The sequence below is a fragment of the Orcinus orca genome, chromosome 10 (genome assembly GCF_937001465.1).
Source record: "Orcinus orca chromosome 10, mOrcOrc1.1, whole genome shotgun sequence".
NCBI lineage: Eukaryota > Metazoa > Chordata > Mammalia > Artiodactyla > Delphinidae > Orcinus > Orcinus orca.
This window is the reverse complement of record NC_064568.1, coordinates 1,946,489-1,969,628: the sequence shown is the minus strand read 5'-3', so window position 1 is coordinate 1,969,628 and position 23,140 is coordinate 1,946,489. Positions and strand designations below refer to the sequence as shown.

At 41.4% G+C, this 23,140-nt stretch overlaps 1 protein-coding gene and 1 non-coding gene across 3 annotated transcripts in view; one reads left to right on the top strand and one right to left on the bottom strand.

The window, feature by feature from the left end:
- The window catches only part of CNBP (CCHC-type zinc finger nucleic acid binding protein), a 48,878-nt gene that overhangs the window by 13,239 nt on the left and 12,499 nt on the right, over positions 1-23,140 (bottom strand). The window lies entirely within an intron of this gene.
- TRNAR-CCU (transfer RNA arginine (anticodon CCU)) lies at positions 607-679 on the top strand. Its single transcript has one exon. It is a non-coding gene; the product is annotated as a tRNA-Arg (tRNA).

Genomic DNA, 23,140 nt, shown 5'->3' with positions numbered 1-23,140 from the left:
ATAGCTAATAGGTAATATAGAGAGAGTTCTTGTTACAGTGCCTGGCATAAAGTAATTACTATAAAGTATTATCCATCATTATTGTTATTATCATTATGTACTGAGTGCTTACTATACACCAGGCATTGTTTATAACCTCTTTGTAAGTTTTCACAAAACCCCTGTGAGATAAGTACTTTTATTATTCCTATGGGGAAATAGGTCCAGAGAATTTAAGTAATCTGCCCAAGGTCAGAGAGTAAATAAATGACTGGGCAGTCTTCAAACAAGGGCGGCTGAAGTGCTTCACACAAAGCTTCCAGCCTCCCAGTAGTTATTGAGACTGAATCCTGCAATTTCCCATTGACTCCTTAAAGTGACAGAGTGGGGAAGGATAGCTGATGACAAGGAAAGTATGAAACACTGACTAATCATTTAGTGAGCTTTCCATTGGTTGGCTTCCTCCTCTGTGACCTTATGTTGAAACTATCTCTACTTCTGCAAACTAACTGGTAAAAGAAAAACTTTATCTGCAAATAGTTTAAAAGTTTCAAAATAAAACCACCCATCTTTTTTTTATTAATAGAAAAGTAGATGCATTCATTTTAAAAAAGTACTTTCGGGACTTCCCTGGTGGTCCAGTGGTTAAGACTCCGTGCTCCTAATGCAGGGGGCCCGGGTTCGATCCCTGGTCAGGGAATTAGATCCTACATGCCGCAACTAAAAGATCCCGCATGCCGCAACTAACAGCCCGCATGCCGCAATGAAGATCCCTCGTGTTGCAACTAAGACCCAGTGCAGCCAAATAAATAAATAAATATATATATATTTTAAAGTAATTTCATGTCAAGCATCTACTTTATTTAAACTTTGAAATACGTAGTGAATAGCAAGATAATGGTGTGTTTAAATTGTGCCCAAAGAGTATTTTACAAGATGTCTTACATTGTGTTTTGAGAGAGCATTATACAGTGTAAAATTGGATCATGTAGCTCTCATAATCTATAAACATAATGTAATTGATTTTTAAAGATTAAATTTTAAAAGAACTATTATATAATTGGGTGAATTAGGATCTAAAACCTAGAAGGACATTTAGTCTAATCTCATAGTATTTAGTCTCATTTTAGTTTCATTTTAAATTTAAATTTAAAGAAGACCTATAGAGTTGCACAGAGTTCCTTCAAGTGCTAAAAAGAACTGATGTTTCTTCAGCCATAAAAAAGAAAGAAATAATGCCATTTGCAGCAACATGACTGGACCTATAGAGATTATCATATACGTGAAGTAAGTCAGAAAGAGAAAGAAATACCATATGATATCATTTATATGTGGAATCTAAAATATGACACAAATGAACTTATGTACGAAACAGAAATAGACTCACATAGAGAATAGACTTGTGGTTGCCAAGGGGGAGGGATGCATTGGGAGTTTGGGATTAGCAGCAAACTGGTATAGATAGAATGGATAAAGAACAAGGTCCTCCTATACAGCACAGGAAACTATATTCAATATCCTGTGATAAACTATAATGGAAAAGAATGTGTGTGTGTGTATATATATATATATATATATATATATATATACACACACACACACGCACACACATATACACAACAGAAACACTTTTCTGTACAGTAGAAATTAACACATTATAAATCAACTATACTTCAATACATTTTTTTAATGTGAAAAAAAACTGATGTTTTTAATATGAAAACAGGTGCCACCCACATGTCATAAGGGCTGTTAGCTGTGCTTGTGCCCTGATTAGTCCAGTTAACTGCAGTGGAGGTAAGAAAAGGAGGGCCCAAATCTAATACTATACATTTCTTCATTGTGTCTCCAGCCCTTTTCTGTGGAAATTTACACAAATGGCCATTCTAGTTTATAAATTAGTAACTTATGAGTTTGGCAAGGATGAATCAATAATCAATTTCTCAATCTTGAGAAATATACTCAGACTTCAATTTAAGAAACATAAACTTTTAGACTCTACATTTTCATAAGGACTATGAAAATGTCCTCCAATTATGTATTATAACTACAAAAGAGAATGTCTGAATTTATACCTGGCTGAAGAATGGCTTTTAGGTAATTAAATATTACAGTTACAGCTAATGTTCCCTTTAACCATCCCCACCCCAAGTCCCACTTCTTTCTCTTCCTCCCAATATCATGCAAATGGTATATATCCTTCTGGTCCATTTTTTATATTACATAAATAAATGTATGTATACATTAAATGTATAAACTTGGGCAGACTATTTAAATATAAAATTTTTATAAATATGTAAAATTTATAATATTGTATTATATATTCTATAACTTATATATTACCATATGTATAAATTATATAAAATTTATATATAATCTATAATATGAATAATTTAATTATATAAATATAGGTTTATATAATTTTTATATATGGTTTATATATATCAAACAATACATACATAGTATCATATCTATCTGCTTACTTGTTTGTGTTCCCTTACAAGAACCTAAAAGCTGCAAGGCAGGGACTTTGTCTTGCTTTGTCTGTTTTCTGCTATACTTCCACCTCCTAGAATGGCTCCCTATACATGAAAGGCACTCAAATAGTTGCTGAATGAATAAATATCAATCTTTATCTTGCTTTTTTTTTTTTTTTTTTTTTTTGCGGTACGCGGGCCTCTCACTGTGGCGGCTTCTCCCGTTGCGGAGCACAGGCTCCGGACGCGCAGGCTCAGCGACCATGGCTCACGGGCCCAGCCGCTCCACGGCATGTGGGATCCTTCCAGACCGGGGCCCCTATCTTGCTTTTTTAATTTGGTATTATGTTTCTGAGATCTGTCTATCCATATAAATGTATATACACACATATATCTGTATTCTTTTCTAGTTCATTATTTTTTACTGCTGTGTATTATAGATATACTATATTTTATTTATCCATTTCCATATCCATTTCCCTAATGGAGGGTATTTATGTTATTTCCACTCTTTTGCTATTATATAATGTTGTAATAAGCACTCCTGTGTACAGGTCTCCTCAGGCACATGTGGGAGAGTTTCTCTACGGTATACAAACCCAGAGGAGAGGTGCTGGCAGTGAACAGGCTGTATTTTACGTTTCACTGGTTGCCTGCCATGTGACTCTCAAAGTGGCCATACCAAAGTATACTCCCAGCTGCAGTGGCTAAGGGTGCCATGTTTCTCAAATCTTTGCCAACATTTTATACTGTGAGATGATTTAATTTTTGCCTATCTGATGGGTGAAACATGGGGTCTCTCTTGTTTGTTTGCTTCTATTGAGATAACTGTAGATTCATGTGTAGTTGAAAGAAATAATACAGAGAGATCAGATGTACTCTTTACCCGACTTCCCCCAATAGTAACATCTTGCATAATACAATGTCACAATCAGGATATTGAAGTCGATACTGCCCACTGATTCTGTTCAGCCGTCCTCAATTTTACTAGTACTCTGTGTGTGTGTTGTTTAGTTCTATACAAGTGTGTCTCATGCACAGGTCTGTGCATCCACCTCTGCGCTCAAGAGACTGAACGGCTGCAACGTTGAGTTCCTGCAGAACTCAAAGACATGTATGTTATGTATAACTCTTGAGGAAGAACTAGGACTCTATTTTATTGCTGAACTATTGTTTCTTGACTGCTTTTCCTTTATTCTTGCATTCCCTCACTTCCCTTAAGATCCTTAATTACTGAGACTTGTTCAAGGGCAAGCACTGTGGCCAGGCTTCGATACCAACATGGCTTAGACCCAAAATGGCTTCTCTTATGTCAAGAAAGCCATGCCTGGTTCTCTTTCTCCAGAGACCACCTGCCCTACCTGGTTACATAATCTTCAAGCATTACAAATAAAGCTGCTGTGAACATTTGTGTAAAGGTTTTTGTGTGCACATGTTTCCACCCGGTATCTTGTCTTTTTCCCACATCACAGTGAGGTTGAACATACTTCATACATTTGTAGGCCATTCAAGTTTCCTCTTGTGAGAAAGGCTGAGTTGCTCATTTTTTCTATTTTGTTGTTTACCATTTTCCTACTGACTTGAAAGAGTTCTTTATATGTTCTGGACACCAATCCTCTGTCAGTTATACGATGTTGGGCTTATTGATGGTTTAGTGATAACTGTTTCTCAAAGTGATGTAGAGTCGGAATTGATAAAGAATTTCTGAAACTTGCATTTGGATGAAGGGACAGAGGGGTTTCATTCAGGCTGCCCACACTGCGTTTGCGGAGACGGCTGCCCTCTCCCCAACGCTCTGTAGAACCACCTTTGCCTCTGTTATATGCCAACTATATGTTTTAATGGTGGCATGCAGGATGCCAGCCAGACAGCATCAAAGCCTCTGCCTGCTGCAGGGCAAATGCCAGGCATCCTTACGTTTGCTTTTAACAAACCCTTTGCCTCATTCAGAGGAGGAATTCAGACGCGTTATTGCATCACAAACCCATGCTTCTCAGCATTTCGACCCTCGGAAGCTGCTGACTTCATGACGTACTTTCTTCACGATGCTGCCATTTTCCCCAGCACTGCAGCCAGAATTTAGGATCCTGACTCACCCTCCAGCCAGCCACCGAGAATGCTGATTATTCTGGTATGGTCAGTGCTCTCCAAGTGACTTTGACGGGGGAAATAGCTTCTGGACAAGCCCAAGCCAGTGCAACCTCAGGTAACAGGGAGGCCTCTTCTTTCCTGACTCTCATCTGCTCAGCCTCTTGTTCTTTCTGCCTTGGCAGATGCAGAAGCCGCGCTCCTGCAATCCTGGCCAGAAAGCTGCAGATTGTACGAGCTGGCAGAGCCTGCACTGTCCTTCTGAGCTCAGAGAGTTATCTTTCCCATCAGCACCGAAGTCCCGGCTGGGGGGCAGCACCCACAGTGCAATGGTCTGTAGAACTGAGTTACAATTCCAAATTCAGTTTGCATTTCGATAGATTACCTTATAAAACGTTCACTCACCAAAATTATCTTGATTATCTTTTATGCACATTGCGGTTCCCCAAACTGCCAATGGAGAAACTGATACACAAAGTTTCTTATAATTTCCCCTCAACCCATAGCAAAAACATAAAGGCAGGTAATAGGATTTCGAGGAGCATGAAATCTATACCTATGAAGTGTTATACCAAATAGATATTAAAGAAAAGAAGCTTTGGATATTCAAAGGTCTGTGGTGAAGGCCAAATAGTTATAATATATGAAAATGCTTTGCAAATTCCACACTGTTTTACCAAGGTAAACTGTGATTAAGATCAATTTCTGTTAGCCTGACACATGTCATGAAATTCTTTTTCTAGGGCTTCCCCGGTGACGCAGTGGTTAAGAATCTGCCTGCCAATGCAGGGGACACGGGTTCGAGTCCTGGTCCCAGAAGACCCCACATGCCATGGAGCAACTAAGCCTGCTCGCCACAACTACTGAGCCTGAACTCTAGAGCACGTGAGCCACAACTACTGAGCCCACGTGCTGCAACTACTGAAGCCTGCACACCTGGAGCCCATGCTCCGCAACAAGAGAAGCCACGACAATGAGAAGCCTGTGCACCGCAACAAAGAGTAGCCCCTGCTCGCCGCAACTAGAGAAAGCCTGCACACAGCAATGAAGACCTAACAAAGACAAAAATAAATTAATTAATTAAAAAAAGAAATTTTTTTTCTACACTGATTTATTACAAGTAAAGAAAATATTTTGGACACATGAATAAGCAATCATAGTATTTCTCTTGCATTTGAAGAATGATTGGTAGTAATTTTTCCCTTTATTTAGGAGTTGGTTTCCTCATTTAATGCAATAAAAGTTCTCTGGGGACTACAACTGACTCTAAAAGTTACTGGTGCTGAAGATTTATCCAAAATGAAGTCTGCTTTGAGTGGCACAGAATTCAAAGACAGCTCTGGACCAAACTGAAGTGAGTGGTGAATTCGATCTTTTCTGTGCTTCCTCCTTTCTTCCTTTTGGACACTTCAAATCCACATCTAGTTTCCTAGGGATTTCCTGAGTTGACCACGGCCACTTTCTTCTCTCTTCCAGGTTGACCAGCCCCATTCCATCAGGGACTGTCATTTTATCAACCCACGCATGCTACGATAATAATCACCTCATTTACATAGTATTTCATAGTTTGCACATAAAAATTCAGTCAGAATTTATTGTGAGATTATTACGTGCCACACTCTGCTGGGCAGTTCCACCTTTGTTACATTATTTAGTCATTTGTAATCTTATTATTTGAACCTATGAGGTTTTTTTTTTAAATAAATTTATTTATTTATTTTTTGGCTGCATTGGGTCTTCGTTGATGCGCGGGGGCTTTCTCTAGTTGGGTGAGCAGGGGCTACTCTTTGTTGCAGTGAGCGGACTTCTCATTGCGGTGGCTTCTCTTGTTGCGGAGCATGGGCTCTAGGCACGTGGGCTTCAGTAGTTGTGGCATGCAGGCTCAGCAGTCATGGCTGGCGGGCTCCAAAGAGCAGGCTCAGTAGTTGCGGCGCATAGGCTTAGCTGCTCCGCAGCATGTGGGATCTTTCCGGACCAGGGATCGAATCCGTGTCCCCTACATTGGCAGGCGGGTTCTTAACCACCGCACCACCAGGGTAGTCCTGAACCTATGAGGTTTAGAAATCTCATAGATTCAAGCACGACCTCTCTAGGTGGGATCTAGATATTTAATTAGGAGGCATTAGCACCCTAATGTTTTTCACAGCGAGAGATGCCTGGATGCTTTAGGTGGTATATGACAGGGCATCAACTAAAATTGCGCCGTATGGTAATAAAGTGTCATCTCAAGGACGAAGCCTCAGTTTGGTGCTTACCAGCCTTTAACTCCTCTGTGACACTTTACCTACCCTGTGTTGAGTAGCCGTCTTGGATGTTATCATTTTATTGTGATAACACAATATACAAGTGATGCTCTTTTCTCACTTGTACAGTAGGGTCTCCTCTTTTTTTTTTTTGGACATACACACATAGATGTTTTATTTTATGGCTGAACCATCTGAGAGAAAGTCGCAGATTTTGTACATTGTTTTTATAGAGATTATAATTGACATATAACATTATATTAGTTTCAGGTATACACCACAATGATTCCATATTTGTATATATTGCAAAATGATCACCACAAAAGTCTAGTTAGCATCCTTCACCACAGTTACTCATTTTTTCCTTGTGATGAGAACTTTTAAGACCTATTCTCTCGGAGGGATAAATTAGGAGTTTGGGATTAACACATACACACTACTATATATACATTAGATAACCAACAAGGACCTACAGTATAGCACAGGGAACTCAATATTTTGTAATAACCTATAATGGAAAGGAATCTGAAAAAATAGATATATATGTACGTATGACTGAATCACTTTGCTGTATACCTGAAACTAACACAACACTGTAAATCAATTTTACTTCAAAAAAAAAAAAAACACTTCATACCAAAAAAAAAGACCTGTTCTCTCAACAACTTTCAAATACGCAATACAGTGTCATTAACTATATTCCTCATGCTGTACATTCTATTCCCAGGACTTATTTATTTTATAACTGCAAGTTTGTACCTTTTGACCCCCTGCACTGATTTTCACCTACCCAACCCCTCACAACCCAGCAACCACCAATCTGTCCTGTTTCTATGAGCTTGATTTTTTTTATTTCCACATATAAGGGAGATCATATGGTATTAGTCTCTCTCTGGCTTATTTCACTGAGCATAATGCCCTCGAGGTCCATCCATGTTGCTGCAAATGGCAAGATTTCCTCCTTTTTTACGGCTGAATAATATTCAGTGGTTTATATGTACCAAAATTTCTGTATCCATTCATCTGTCAAAAGACACTTAGGCTGCTTCCAAAAGTTTCCACTTAAAATAAGAATAAAATGTGAGTTAATCTAAAAATAAACATGAAGTAAATAAGAGCAGAGGAAGTACACAAATGTGAAGAGTCAAAAGGATAGGTGGATGTGACAAAAGGGAGTCACGGCTGTGCCAGTGGAGCCAGTGTGGAAACCTAGTGAGATCCAAAGGACCCGTCTATCGGCGGAGGAGGAGAGGAAAGTACCCAGGGCAGCATCTTCAGAGCCTGTCGCCTGGCCTGGGGTCTGCTTTTGGGCTCTGACGGGCCTTCAGGGTCCGCTGTCAGAGTAATCTGTGTGATAATCAGGGTGGAAGAAAAGAGCCTCAAGAAATACACTACTGCCATTAAACGTAAAACCCAAGATTTTCTTAAATATGGCAAGAAAGCTGTTGAAGAATCAACACAATGGTCAGCTATCCTGGAGGATTGACAATGTTTTAAATTGAGGGGAAAATAAGAGGACAGAACCAAGTTCCTGCCGCTTCCATCTTCTGTGTGCAGAGTCTTCAGACAGAAGAAGCTGGAGCAGGGCTGGCGCTGGGGCACTCGAATGTCTGCAGACGCGCAGGTCCACCAGCTTTTCCTGCTGCCTTGCTCTTAGGGGCAGCTGTCTGCAGGGCTGTTGGGTGGGGGTGGGGAGGGGGTGAAGTGTTAGCAGAAGGGACTTTGGAGAGGTCCAGCCCCTGCATGTCGTGTATGTCTAAAAATCCAGTGTAGGTGGTGGGTGGAAGGTCTTTTTAGCCATAGGCGGCATCTCAAGTGCGGAGCAACAGACTCACTCTGTGTGTGTCTGTGTGCGTGCTCACACACACACTCCTGCATGCAGCACCTTACACGCCCTTCATGATTGGAAGATGGGAAGAAAAACACAGACGGTAAAACCCCCTCTCAAGATAAACAACCCCAAATGTGTTGACTGGGCCTCAGGGGGATCTAAGACCCCACTGGAGGTGAAAGTTGTCTTTGATTTCTGGTTTTTATTTCCTCATCACTCCCTTTCCCCTTCCTTACTATTATCTTTCCAGTACCCTTAGGTAGTGGCCCCAGCTGAATAGAGCCAATAAATCACTTTCCCCAGAGAGGTTAGGGGACATTAGCCAACAGTCTTAGCTTTTCCGGGGTTTCATCCATGGGTCCTTCTTGGAGACCCCATTAAAGCCTTTGTGGTAGATTTCACGGAGAGGCTAGCAAATACAATCTCCTCAAGGCTGTTCACATCATAACCACAGACCCTTACCTACTTTCTTCTCCTACCATCTTTTAAGACCTTTATACATTCTTCTATAAAGGACAGAACTTTGGGTTATTATATAGGGACATAAACAATAAAACTGTAGTTTAAGATCTGCAATAGGGAAAAGAAGAGAATTCCGAAAAGTCAAATCATAGGAAATTTTGGAAAACACACGGCTTAGTTTCATTACATGATTCTAAACTGTAGACCCTCCAAGGTCAAGGGGAGGCAAGACGTGACTACGGTTTACAGTAGCAGCTCCTAGCAGAGGCCTACAGGGGATCATTACGGAGTGCACGAGGACTGTCCTCGTCCACACCACTCCTGAGACTGCCCAAACCGCCCGTGATCCTCAGAGCCAGCATTTCTCAGATCTCACTAGAAAGTTGCTAAGACAAGGCATCTTCCACAGGCTTTTCCTGTTTCCTAAGTACCTCCCAACACCATTCCAGTGACAACGTCACTGGCATGGGTTTTATGCTGCCTTTGCAATGATACAGCAGACAATGTGGAATCTCCAGAATCGATATTAATACAAATAGTTTTTAAATGGAACCACCACACAAGGGGAAGGCTGACACTTACCTCACCAGAGAGGGTTGTGAGTTTAGAATAATGTATGTCAGAAGCGCTTTTTACACTGTAAAGTGCTATCCATTTATTAGTTATTACTGGAATATCAGAAAACAACCCACAGGACCTTACAAAGAGTCATTATTCCAGGTCATTTTTACTCTCTATAACAAAGCACTGATTCTCCAACATTCGTGGTCAGTTAATCATTTTGGCAAAAATACCTCAAGACTTGCCATCTCGTTCACTCTTACCATCCAATCCAAGACTTCTATGAGAATAAGTGGGAAGAATAGAGCTATTTTTAATATCCAGATATGCTATAAAAGTCACCCTTTTAGGTCTTCCCTGGTGGTGCAGTGGTTAAGAATCTGCCTGCCAATGCAGGGGACACAGGTTCAATCCCTGGCCTGGGAAGATTCCACATGCCGTGGAGCAACTAAGCCCGTGCACCACAACTACTGAGCCCGCACGCCTACAGCCCACGCTCCACAACAAGAGAAGCCCCACCGCAGTGAGAAGCCCGTGCACCTCAATGAAGAGTAGCCCCCGCTCGCCACAACTAGAGAAAGCCTGTGCACAGCAACGAAGAGCCAATGCAGCCAAATATAAATAAATAAAATAAAATTTTTTAAAAAGTCACCCTTTTATAGTGTACAGTTCACTGGGTTTCAGTACTTTCACAAAGCCATGCAACCATTACCTAATTCCAGACATTTTTTTTTAGGGCAGCTTTAGGTTCAGAGCAAAATTGAGTGGAGAGTACAGAGCTCCCACATCCCTGCTCCAGAAATACTGGCAGCCACCACTCATCTCACTATCTCCCTGGTTCTGCCTTTTCCAGCGTGTCCGAGAGTTGGAATCATACAGTTTGTAGCCTTTTCAGATGGGCTTCTTTCACTTAGTCATATGCATTTCCGTTTTCTCCACAGATTTTCATGGTTTGATAGCTCCTTCCTTTTTACTGCCAAATAATATTCCGTTGTCTGAATGTACCACAGTTTATGTATCCATTCATTTACTGAAGGATGTCTTGGTTGCTTCCAAGTTTTGGCAATTATAAATAAATCTGCTATAAATGCCTGCGTGCAGGTTTTTCTGTTGACATAAATTTTCACCTCCTTTGGGTAAATACCAAGGAGTATGATTACTGGATCATACAGTAAGAGTATGTTTAGTTTTGTACGAGTCTGCCAAACTGTCTTACAAAGTGACTGTACCATTTTGCCTTCCCACCAGCAATGAGTGAGAATTCATGCTCCAGGTCCTCGCCAGTGTTGTCAGTCTTTGGTTTTTGGCCCTCTGACAGGCGTGTAGTGATTATCTCATCACCGTTTTTAATCTGCAGTTCCCTGATGACGTATGACGGTAAGCATCTCTTCACATGTATACTTGCCATCTCTACATCTTCTTTGGTGAGGTGCTTGTTCAGCTGTTTTGCTCTTTTTTTTTGGTACGCAGGCCTCTCACTGTTGTGGCCTCTCCCGTTGCGGATCACAGGCTCCGGACGCGCAGGCTCAGCGGCCATGGCTCACGGGCCCAGCCGCTCCGCGGCATGTGGGATCTTCCCGGACCGGGGCACAAACCCATGTCCCCTGCAACGGCAGGTGGACTCTCAACCACTGCACCACCAGGGAAGCCCTCATTTTTAAATTGAGTTGTTCCTTTTCTTATCGTTGAGTTTTAAGAGTTCTTTGTATATTCACAATATTTAAAAGTTTCTTTGAGATTTCTTCTTTAACCCACATGTTATTTAAAGTGTGTTGTTTAATCTCCAAGTATCTGGGGGGGGGGCTTTCCAGATCTCTCTTTGTTACTCATCCCTATTTTAATCCCACATGGTCTGGGAGTAGGCTGGCATCACGTGGCCACGCCGTGTTACAGGGCAGAGTCATGGCCCTGAGTACTGACATCACTGAATCTGCAGCATCTGAGCTGAGTCTGACTATAACTTTAATCTGGAAGGATTAATCATCTAAAAAAAAAAAGTCCAAATCTCCACCTCTCTATGTTTTAAACTGATTTATACAATTGAAAATAAAAGGCTCAGTGTTCAGTAAAGGAAAACTAAGCAGATTTCTGTTTAACAAACCATGGCCTAAATGTACCAAGCCACGCGGACTGGCGGTAGACTCTCCTTCTGAATTTTTTTATTGTGGTGAAATAGACTTAACATACAATTTACCTTCTCAACCATTTTTAAGTGTACAGTTCAGTGGCATTAAGTACACTCACGCTGTTGTGCATCCATCGCCACCATCCAGCTCCACAACTTGCTCATTTTCCCAAACTGACACTCTGTCCCCACTGAACACTAACTCCCCCCCCCCCTCCCCCAGCCCGTGACACACACACACCCCCATCCTCCTTTCTGTCTCTATGGATTTGACTGCTCTAGGGACCTCATGCAAGTGAATCATACAGCATTTGTCTTTTTGTGACTGGCAGACCTTCCTTTCTTTTTAAGTCTCCATCTGAATTTTTATTTCTCCATTTTGTTTCAAATTAAAACTACAACAGTACAAATCAGTCCTGATTTAGCAAATGAACGTGCTGTGTGCAGCTGACCTAAAGACAGGGTAACCACCGTCTCCAGAGGCTGCTGCCTTTGCAAGGATGGTCATTTGCACAAGGAGCTCAAACCTCTCTATTGACCGTGGCTGAGAAGCAGCAGAGCATTATTTAGTTTTCTTTGCCAAAAGAGAATCTAAATTGTGCTGAATCAGAGCAACTATAAACATTGCTTGCTTTTAGATATTTCACTTTATCAGGCAGGCTCGGAGATAATCAGCCTGTGTCCTGGAACTGTGCTTCTGAGAAACAGATACAAATGAGTTGGCAGAGTCCATAAGCAAAATATTTCAGGTCCTCCTAATCTAGGACAAGCCAACTAACATAAACTGTGGTTTGTACTATACAAATCTTTATAAAAGGCAAGCATTAACTGGTGCAAGGAAATTTCTAGTCTATAGAAAACGGCAACATATAAAGCGGTTAATGATTTATTCTTGTACTTTAATATTTTACTATATATACTTTTTCATATAATATTTTCTAAGTACCATAATTTTATCACCTCTTCCTATTGTAAATTTATCAAACCGAAAAGTCAAAGCAATAAATGCTGGTGCATCTAGAAAAAAATCCAACTGCTTTCTTACATTGTATCACCATAAAAAATGCGGTTATAGTCTGTATGTGTAAGTATATATGTTGCATATTTATATTATTATGAAGAGTGTAAATATATATTTATGTATGTGTATATATGTAAAATTGCATGGTATTTACTGGTTTTGACCAAATTTAAAAGATGGCCTCCAGGCTTCCCTGGTGGCACAGTGGTTGGGAGTCCACCTGCCGATGCAGGGGACACGGGTTCGTGCCCCGGTCCGGGAGGATCCCACATGCCGCGGAGCGGCTGGGCCCGTGAGCCATGGCCGCTGAGCCTGTGCATCCGGAGCCTGTGCCCCGCAATGGGAGAGGCCACAACAGTGAGAGGCCCGCGTACCACGAAAAAAAAAAAAAAAAGGTGGGGGGGATGGGGGAATTGAATTCTGACACATTCTATAACATGGGCAAATCTTTAAAACACTTGTAAGTGAAATAAGCTGGACACAGAAGGACAAATACTATACGATTCCACTTATATGAAATACCTATCGTGAGAAAATTCATAGAGGCACAAAGTGGACGAGAGGTTACCAAGGGTTGGAAGCAAGGGGGAGTGGGGAGCTATTACTTCATGGGGACAGAGTTCCTGTTTGGGGTGATGGAAACGTTTTGGAAATAGATAGTGCTGATGGCTGCACAACACTGTAATTAATGCCACTGAATGGCACACTTGAAAATGGCGAGTTATATATATTTTCCCCCACCAAAACAAACAAATAAACAAAATCAAATGAACAAAAAACCTTCAGTGGCTCCACAGCTTTTTAGAACTCAAAGTGCATGCATCCTGTCTGGTGGGCAGGGCCCTTCTCTGCCTTTTCAGGCTTCTCAGCTGGTCCTGGCCGACACCCAGTCCTTCTGGCCCAGCTCAACTGGGCCTTCTCCAATTCCCGGTCTGAGTGTCTCACCCAGTCCAGTGAGTAACTGGCCAATCCTGAACCACCTACTGCCCCACCCTGCCCCCTCCTAGGCCTCAACTCTGAGTCATCTGGGCTCGCACAGGGGCTGTCTGCTCAGTAATCTTAAGGACCCAGAGAGGAAGGAGAGAGAGCAAAGGTAGGGGCTGGCCAAGGTCATGGCTTAGGACACAGTGTGTGCTCCAGGAGAAAGGCCACAGGACTTGGCATCCGAAGACAGAGGTTCCAGGTCCCCTCTGCCACCAGCTAATAGGGTGATGGTGGACCACCCACTGCCCCTCTCTGGACTTGCTTTCTCTTCTGTAAAATGAGAGGGTTGGACTGGGATCTCCAAGAGTGCTTTCAGTTCCAGGCTTTGGGGAATAAACTTGGGCACAGAGTACAGCAAGATAAAAGCAACCCTTTTTCTTTTTTAAATTTGGCTGCGCCGGATCTTAGTTGCGGCATGCGGGCTCTAGTTCCCTGAGCAGGGATTGAACCCGAGCCCACTGCATTGGAAGCGTGGAGTCTTAGCTGCTGGACCACCAGGGAAGTACCAGAAGCAACCTTCTTCAAAGGAGAAAGTTTTCCTGAAATTTTCAATTGATGATTTTCTTCTCATCAGAGCACCTGGGGCAGCCTTTAAGGTTTCTTGAGAGAGAAATGAAAAAAATTTCATGTGTCCAAGTTAAGAGTTTTGAGGCTGTTACACAATAATTTCAGTTATGCAATAATTTCAGTCCATTACAATATTAGGATTTTCATAAAAGAAATTTTCCAGAGGAAATAGCAGTTATTCTTTCTACTCTTAGCCTACAAATGTAACCCTAAGATGTTGAGTAGAATCTGGATATTAGTAATGCATCACTGAAGGTAGAAGCAACTAAGAGGAGGCAGTAAAACAGGTGTGGCGGTGGAATACTATACAGCGGTGATTCAGAACTCAGCACAACTTCCTACCGCAACACAGATGAGTCTCCCAATCATAGACGCTGTACCACTCCCTTCTGTGAAGCGTTCAGAAATGGGTGAAATTAATTGACCATGCTTTTCCTGATTCCACAGCATTCCAGCATGAGTTAACTTTGGTTTTAAAAATAAAATATGGAACAACTGGAAAAATATTTAAGATAAGATTTTATTTAACTCATCAATTTCACTTCTGGGTATTTATCCTAATGAAATATTCAGTGATGTGTACAACTATTAGTTATATGCATATTCACTGAAGGATTGTTGTTACAGACTGAATGTTTATGTCCCCCCAAAATCTGTACTGAAACTCTAATCCTCAGTGTGATAGTATTGGGAGGTGGGACCTTTGGAAGGTAATTAGCTCATAAGGGTGGATACCTCATGAGGGGGATTAGTGCCCTTCTAAGAAGAGGTCAGAGAGCGAGCATGCTCCTTTTCTGCCATGTGAGGATACAATGAGGGGACAGCTGTCTGCAAACCAGGAAGCGGACCCTCACTAGATACCAGCTCTGCCAACACCTTGATCTTAGACTTCCCAGCCTCCAGAACTGTGAGAAATAAATGTCTGCTGTTTAAGCCAGCCAGATAATTTGCTATAGCAGCCCAGATAAGACTAAGATAATTGTTTATAATACCAAAAAAGAAACAGCCTAAATGTCTTAAGGAATTGGTTTTATATGTATAATACATATATGTATTGATATAATAGCATACATATAAACATATGGCAGTATATACATATGCCATTATATCAATATATCAATTCATATGCCAGAGATATATCACATATATAAGTAAATATAATATAAATTACATGTAAATATAATTGTATTATATTGATATATATTTACTTAACAGATGTCAGTGTATCAATACAGTGGAATGCTATACAGCCATTTAAACTTTTGGAGAAGAATATTTAATCACTTAATAATAGTAACTAACATTTACTGGACTCCAATCAAGCATATATATTATCTCATTTAATCCTTACACTATAACTCACTGTGATAAAATACTTGTATTTATAGATGAGAATACTAACACATAGGGAGTGAAGTAACTTGCTCAAGAAAACCTAGTTAAAAAGTGACAAGCCCAGAAACATATCCACTAATTTCTGCTTAAGTAAAAAATCAGGTATGTAACAATATGTGCAGTATTATCCCATTTTTATTGCTGTAATTTTTTGTTTTAATTTTTTCAAAATATGTGTCTGTGCACATATGTAAGACATAACAACATATACATACATACACAACACACACATAACCTCTACAAAATGCAGTGGTGGGATTATGAGAAATTATGCTTCTCCTCCTTTTGATCGACGTGTGTTGAGTGGGTCTGTCTATGAAATATGGTGCAGGGTCTTACCGATTACCAGCCCCTGGGGACTGCCCTATCCGAGGGTGAGTCAACATAACACAATACGTGGGGGTTGCTGTTTGCATGTTCCTAAGACCTACAGCAGGGCCAGAGGTGCACCTGTCATCCCTAGGACCAACGTGCCAGGGGTTGCTCATTTGCATGGAGCCTATCAGATCAGAGGGCCACGCCCCACTCTGGAGTTCAGGATCCCTGAGCATGGTGGCATCTATACCCAGCACAGCAGGGCGGCATGCTGTCCTCCACACTCCAACTCTAGAAGTGGGGGGAGTCTCTGGCTGCAGGCTCTGGCCCTCCCTCCGGTGGGGGAGCCCTTGTTCTGGATCCAACCCACAGTGAGCAAAGGCCTAGACAGCTGCAAGGAGGGGCCACCCTAACATGATACCACCTAGAAGTTATGGTACCAGGTATGGCCTCTGACCCTACCTCACAGAAATCTGCCATGTGTGCTGTTGTTCAATAGGATGCTTGGGTAGATTAGATACTTGTATCAATATATTGGACAATTTTTGTTAGGTTGAATAATTTTACAATAAATACAAGTCATTTGAAAAGGCTGCCCAAGTTACCACATCACTCTATTAGAGCAAGTGGTGCGACTATAACTCAATTCACTAAATAGCTTTGACAAGGTCTATTATCTAAAGTTTCTTTAATGAAGCATTTTTTCACAAAAACATAATCTGGGGGGAGGGGCAACATAGGGATGGGGGAGTGGGAGGTACAAACTATTGGGTGTAAGATAGGCTCAAGGACGTATTGTACAACATCTTGTAATAACTATAAATACAAAGTAACCTTTAAAATTGTATTAAAAATTTTTTTAAATAAAAAAATTGCAAATATGTTTTAAACATTTTGGAAGCATTCATTCATTTAACAAATATTTGGGAGCTGGCCACAAGGAGAAGACACAAGATTCATAAGTTGTGCGTTTATGGTGTGCACATGGAATCCCATTTTCCTCTGCACCCCTGACAAGGAAGCCCCTAGATTCTCTGCGTCTGTGTCTCTGGGGTGCAGGCGCCCTGCCCTCCCTCTGGCTCTTCTCTGACTCACTCTTATGGTTGCTTGAGGCCAACGGGAGCACTCCCCTCCCTGGGCTAACTTGTAATATTCTGATACCCATGATATCTTATATTTATTGGGTGCTCCGCGTGTCAAGCACTTTGCCTTCCTCAGCTCTTACCCCTCCCAACAGCACAGCGAGATGCTCTTCTCACTTTAATGCTGAAAGGCACTCATACACAGAGAGGTCGGGTATCACCCCAGGCAGACCGGCCCCAGAGCCTGCACCCAGTCTCAAGCCCTTAGCTCGATGCCATGTCCACCCCCAAAGCATGTATACAGCCCACCCTGGCTGGCCTGGAAAGTTCTCAAGGGAGAAATCCATCTAGGCGTTCCCGAATAGCCCCAGACACTACAGTGGCCAAGACTTATTGTTTCAAAATCCAGTTTTTCTCTAGCACTGTTGGTGAGAATGTAAATTGATACAGCCACTACGGAGAACAGTATGGAGGTTCCTTAAAAAACTAAAAATAGAACTACCATACGACCCAGCAATCTCACTACTGGGCATATACCCTGAGAAAACCATAATTCAAAAAGAGTCATGTACCAAAATGTTCACTGCAGCTCGATTTACAATAGCCAGGACATGGAAGCAACCTAAGTGTCCATGAACAGATGAATGGATAAAGAAAATGTGGCACATATATACAAAGGAATATTACTCAGCCATAAAAAGAAACGAAATTGAGTTATTTGTAGTGAGGTGGATGGACCTAGAGTCTGTCATACAGAGTGAAGTAAGTCAGAAAGAGAAAAACAAATACTGTATGCTAACACATATATATGGAATCTAAGAAAAAAAAAAGGTCATGACGAACCTAGGGGCAAGACGGGAATAAAGACCAGACCTACTAGAGAACAGACTTGAGGATACAGGGAGGGGGGAAGGGTAAGCTGGGACAAAGTGAGAGAGTGGCATGGACATATATACACTACCAAACGTAAAATAGCTAGTGGGAAGCAGCCGCATAGCACAGGGAGATCAGCTCGGTGCTTTGTGACCACCTAGAGGGGTGGGATAGGGAGGGTGGGAGGGAGGGAGACGCAAGAGGGAAGAGATATGCGAACATATGTATAACTGATTCACTTTGTTATAAAGCAGAAACTAAGACACCATTGTAAAGCAATTATACTCCAACAAAGATGTTAAAAAAAAAAAATCCAGGTTTTCTCTGCAATCCAGACCCTTCCTTTTCTTTCAGCCCAGCTGCCTCTGCTAGGCCCTCACTGTCACCAGCCTGCACACAACCACCACTCACTCAAGTGGAGTCATATTTAAGCCCCTCCACCGGCTCCATACTCACCCGGGGACAGAGTCCAGCCTGTTGTGTGGCAAGCAAGGTTCTCAGTGACCCAGCCCCAGCCAGCCTTTCCAGCTCCATTGCCCACCTCCCTCCTGCCACCAAGCTGATCTCACCATGCTGGACCCCTCCTGAGGCTCCACCTGCAAAGGCACTTCCTGCCCTCCTCCAGAGAGACCCACTGGGCCAGAGGAGCCGGGCGTAGTCAGAGGGACTGCTGTAAAGGACAAACTAAAATACAGTGTGTAAATGGTAAGACCATCCCGAGAGAATGAGGGAAGACTGCTGGGAGGAGGAGATATTTCCCCTGTGTCTTGAAGAATGAGAAGGTATTCACTGGGCTGAGAAAAGCAGGGAGGGAATCCCGTAGTTAATGGCTGTGAAAGGGCCTTTGTAAACTGTAACGAGATCTGTGCTCTACAAACATTACTTTATTCACGGACACAGCCCGAGGACCAGGCTTTGGAGTCAGTTCAGAGCTGGGATCCAGTCCTGGCTCTACCCACTCAGCTCCGAGCTTGTTTACGCAGCTGTAAAGACGAGGTGGGAGCGGGGAGAGGGGAGAGACGGGACCCCTAAATGAGGTATGGGGATGCCTAGAGCAGGTAACATCGTTTCTGGTTTTTTTCTACCACAAACCAGACAGCAGAGGGTTCTAGGCACACATGGGGCTGCTGTGTCATCCCTTGACCCTCTAGGTCTATCATTAGCCCCGTTTTACACTCAAATATGAAATCATTAATGATGCTGTGCCAGTATTTCTCTAGATTACTGATATATTTTATAAAAGACATAATGGGTAATGCCTGGCAGTCCAGTGGTTAGGACTCTGCACTTCCCCTGCTGAGGGCCTGGGTTCAATCCCTGATTGTGGAACTAGGATCCTGCAAGCCGCATGGCGCAACCCAAAAAAAAACCCAAAAAAACCCCCCACATAATACATTCAAAGCCTAGGGCGTTATTCTTGGGAATTTGTTGAAAGTAATTAAATTAATAACTAGAAAAAGGCATGTGCACAAAGATGTTTCACTAAAAGGTGAAAAATCGAGTATCCAAGAGAAGAATAATTTCCATTAACTTATGGGCTATCCCTGGATGCGATATTGTGCAGCCATTAACAATTATAATTTTGAGGACTGTAATGCATGAGAAATGCTTACGTCTTAAGTGAAGAAACAGAACACGAAAGTACATAGACATTATGCTTATCAGGGAACCCAGAAGCTATAAAAGCAAAGATTCTCATATTTGACTACTTGAAATTTTAAGTTTTATGACCAAAAAACACTTAAAAAGTTAGAAGACAAAGGATAGATCAGAGAAAAAATGATAATATCTACAACAAAGGTTAACATCTTTAGTAAACAAAGAATTGCTAGAAATCAAAATCCAATAGAAAAATAGGTAAATGATCTGTACAGACAATTCATAAAAGAGGAAATCCAAGAAGCACAAGCTCGGCAGTCGGCGAAATGCAAACTCAGGCAATAATGAGATACTCATTTTCATCTGTGGAATTGGCAAAAACTGAAAAGAATGAGAACACCCAGTGCTTGCAAAGATTCAGGGAAGAAGACATTCCTGTTCATTGCTGGTAGGAATGTGGCCAGCTATGACCTCTTTGGAAAGTAACGGTTCTCTCAACATTACACTCGGCAGCATAAAGGAAGAAACTTCCTAGATGAGCCACGAGGTGGATGAATGTCCAGGTTGTAGGGCCAAGTGAAAGAGCCAAACCCGGGCAGCTACACACTGAGTGATCCCAGGTACATGAAGTCCCAGGAAATGGGAAACTGCATGGGCAGTGGGGGAAAGGCTCTCCTGCGAAGGTGCAAGGACCTTGCGGGGTACAAAGTTGTGTATCTGGGTTGTGTTGGTGAATACTGGTGATACTGGTGAATACGCTTGTCAAAACTCACTGACTCATACACTGAAAAGGGGAGCATTTTGGGTTTCCCTGGTGGCGCAGTGGTTGAGAGTCCGCCTGCCGATACAGGGAACACGGGTTCGTGCCCCAGTTCGAGAGGATCCCGCATGCTGCGGAGTGGCTGGGCTCGTGCGCCATGGCCGTTGAGCCTGCGCGTCCGGAGCCTGTGCTCCGCAACGGGAGAGGCCACGGCAGTGAGAGGCTCGCGTACCGAAAAAAAAAAAAAAAGGGGAGCATTTTATTGCATGAACATGGTATCTGCAAAAAGTTGATTAAAAAATTTAAAAATACAAATAAATATGTTTTCTGACCTTGCAAATCCCATTTTGGAGAATCAGGCTCGCAGATATAAAAGTACCAGTATATCTTTTTTTTTTTGAAGTCTTTATTGAATTTGTTAAAATATTGCTGCTGTTTTATGTTTTGATTTTTTGGCCGCAAGGCATGTGGGATCTTAGCTCCCCAACCAGGGATTGAACCGGCACCCCCTGCACTGGGAGGTGACATCTTAACCACTGGACCGCCGGGGAAGTCCCAACGTACCAGTATAGAAGAATATACGTAGATGGATGTTTTATTGCAGTACTGTTTTTAGAGGCAAAAAAACTGGAACTGATAGGAATGTTTATCATCAGGAAAATATAATATATTACAATAGATCCTTAATGTAAAATATTATAAACCCACTTCAAAGAATAAGTTAAATTAGTATCTGTCGGCCTTGAGGAAAATGCATGCTATGGTTAAAAAAAAAAAGTGAGGTGTCAAGAAATGTGCATAGTATTCCATTTTTGTAAAAAAAAAAGTGTATATTTTTTGATATATCGTTTATATCTGAAAGATAGAGGAAAAAATATGGATTGAGCACTTCAGGCTGTTAAAATTTATTTATTACTTCAGGGGATGGAATTAGAGTAGGGTGTGGGGTAGTCATAATTTTTCTTTCACAAAATTTTGAATGATTTCAATTGTAAAAAATAAGCATGAATTACCTTTGTAATTCTTTCAAGTCTTAAAGAAAATTTCAGAAAAAAATGATAACGAGTATAAGGAATCATTAAATGTTTTATAATATAAAATACGATAAAAATATTAAATTGAATTCATGCTTCAATTACAACTGGAAAAATGAAATATGCATGTGGATAAGGACTGGTAAGGAGAACTCAAAACAGGTTTTTAGAGTTTTGTAGAGTGTAGGAGTAGGTATTCTTTTTTTTTAAACCTGTGAATGCTTCCGGGCAATAACCAAAATAGTTCTATTATGTAAAATATGGACGCAGTGAACAAAGTATAGATAGAAAATGCAAAACCTGAAGTGGTTCAGTAAAGATGGCAGGCTTATGAATAATTGTTTTCCATTTCCCCAAACTTTATGTAATATTACAGCATCTTAGGATAAAAAGTAACTCCTCCCCTCTGAGAAGCTAGGTACTCTTTTCTGGAATCAGTGACATTAGGAGAAAAGAAGAAACAAATGTTATCAGCTTTGTCAACCCAAACCCCTATACGGACAAGGACTAGAAAGAAGGCGGCTTGGATGGTTGAGGTTTCTAATTTCTATTTCCTTTACTGTTATACTGCAAAGAATACAAATCAAGAGTAGGGGGGAAGCCATTCGCAGCAACGTGGATGGACCTAGAGATGATCATACACTAAGTGAAGTAAGCAGACAGAGAAAGACAAATAGCATATGATATCACCTATTTGTGGAACCTAAAAAATAATAATACAAAGGAACTTATATACAAAGCAGAAATAGACCCACAGACATAGAAAACAAATTTTTGCTACCAAAAGGGAAAGCTGGGAGAGGGATAAATTAGGAGTTTGGGATTAACATATACACACTACTATATATACATTAGATAACCAACAAAGACCTTCTGTATAGTACAGTGAACTCTACTCAATATTTTGTAATAACCTATAACGGAGAAGCTGAAAAAATAGGTATATATGTATGTATAACTGAATCACTTTGCTGTATACCTGTATAGCTGTATATCAACTATACTTCAACAAAAATTAATTAATTAAAAAAAAGAGTAGAGGGAAAAACTTTTAATTTGTGTTTTCCCAGTTGCCAGAGGCTCTATGTTCTTTTTCCAATTATAGAAAGTCTCTGTTTTAAATTCTAGCTGATCGGGTCGTCCCTGAAACACATTACCTCAAGCTGCTGACCTTTGGAAAGCAAATCAGAGACCATGTGGACATGTGATCCGGCTCCAGCTTCAGTGAGGGTGATTCACCCCCGGTTCCAGCCCCGCCCTGGGCAGGGGGGGTGCTGGGTCCGACACATGGAGGGGACACCGGAGCAGGTCTGAAGCTGATGTTCCAGGAAGGAGGCCCGGGACTTCCCTGGCAATCTCCACCAAGCTCGCGGAGGATGTTTGTGCCATGTCTAAACACGGACTGCAGATTGAACATGACCCAAGCAGGTCACTTTCCCTGCAGTTTTAAAAACAAACTCAATCCAAGACTTGATATGGTTCAAATCAGCTGGATCAGGGGGCCTCTCGGGTTGAGAGGCTCCAGCCACTTCTAATTTGGTTTTAGAATATGAAGAAATATCAAATTGGTATTCAAAATCGTGATATATTTTAAATATTTAGATAATTAACACTTTCAACACATTTGCATTTGTAATAGTGCTATCCTAAAGATGACTACAGAATTATATATACATATATATGGCTGGAGATACATATATTTCCTTTTTGGAATGTATAGATATATTTTAAAGTCAGGAAAAAG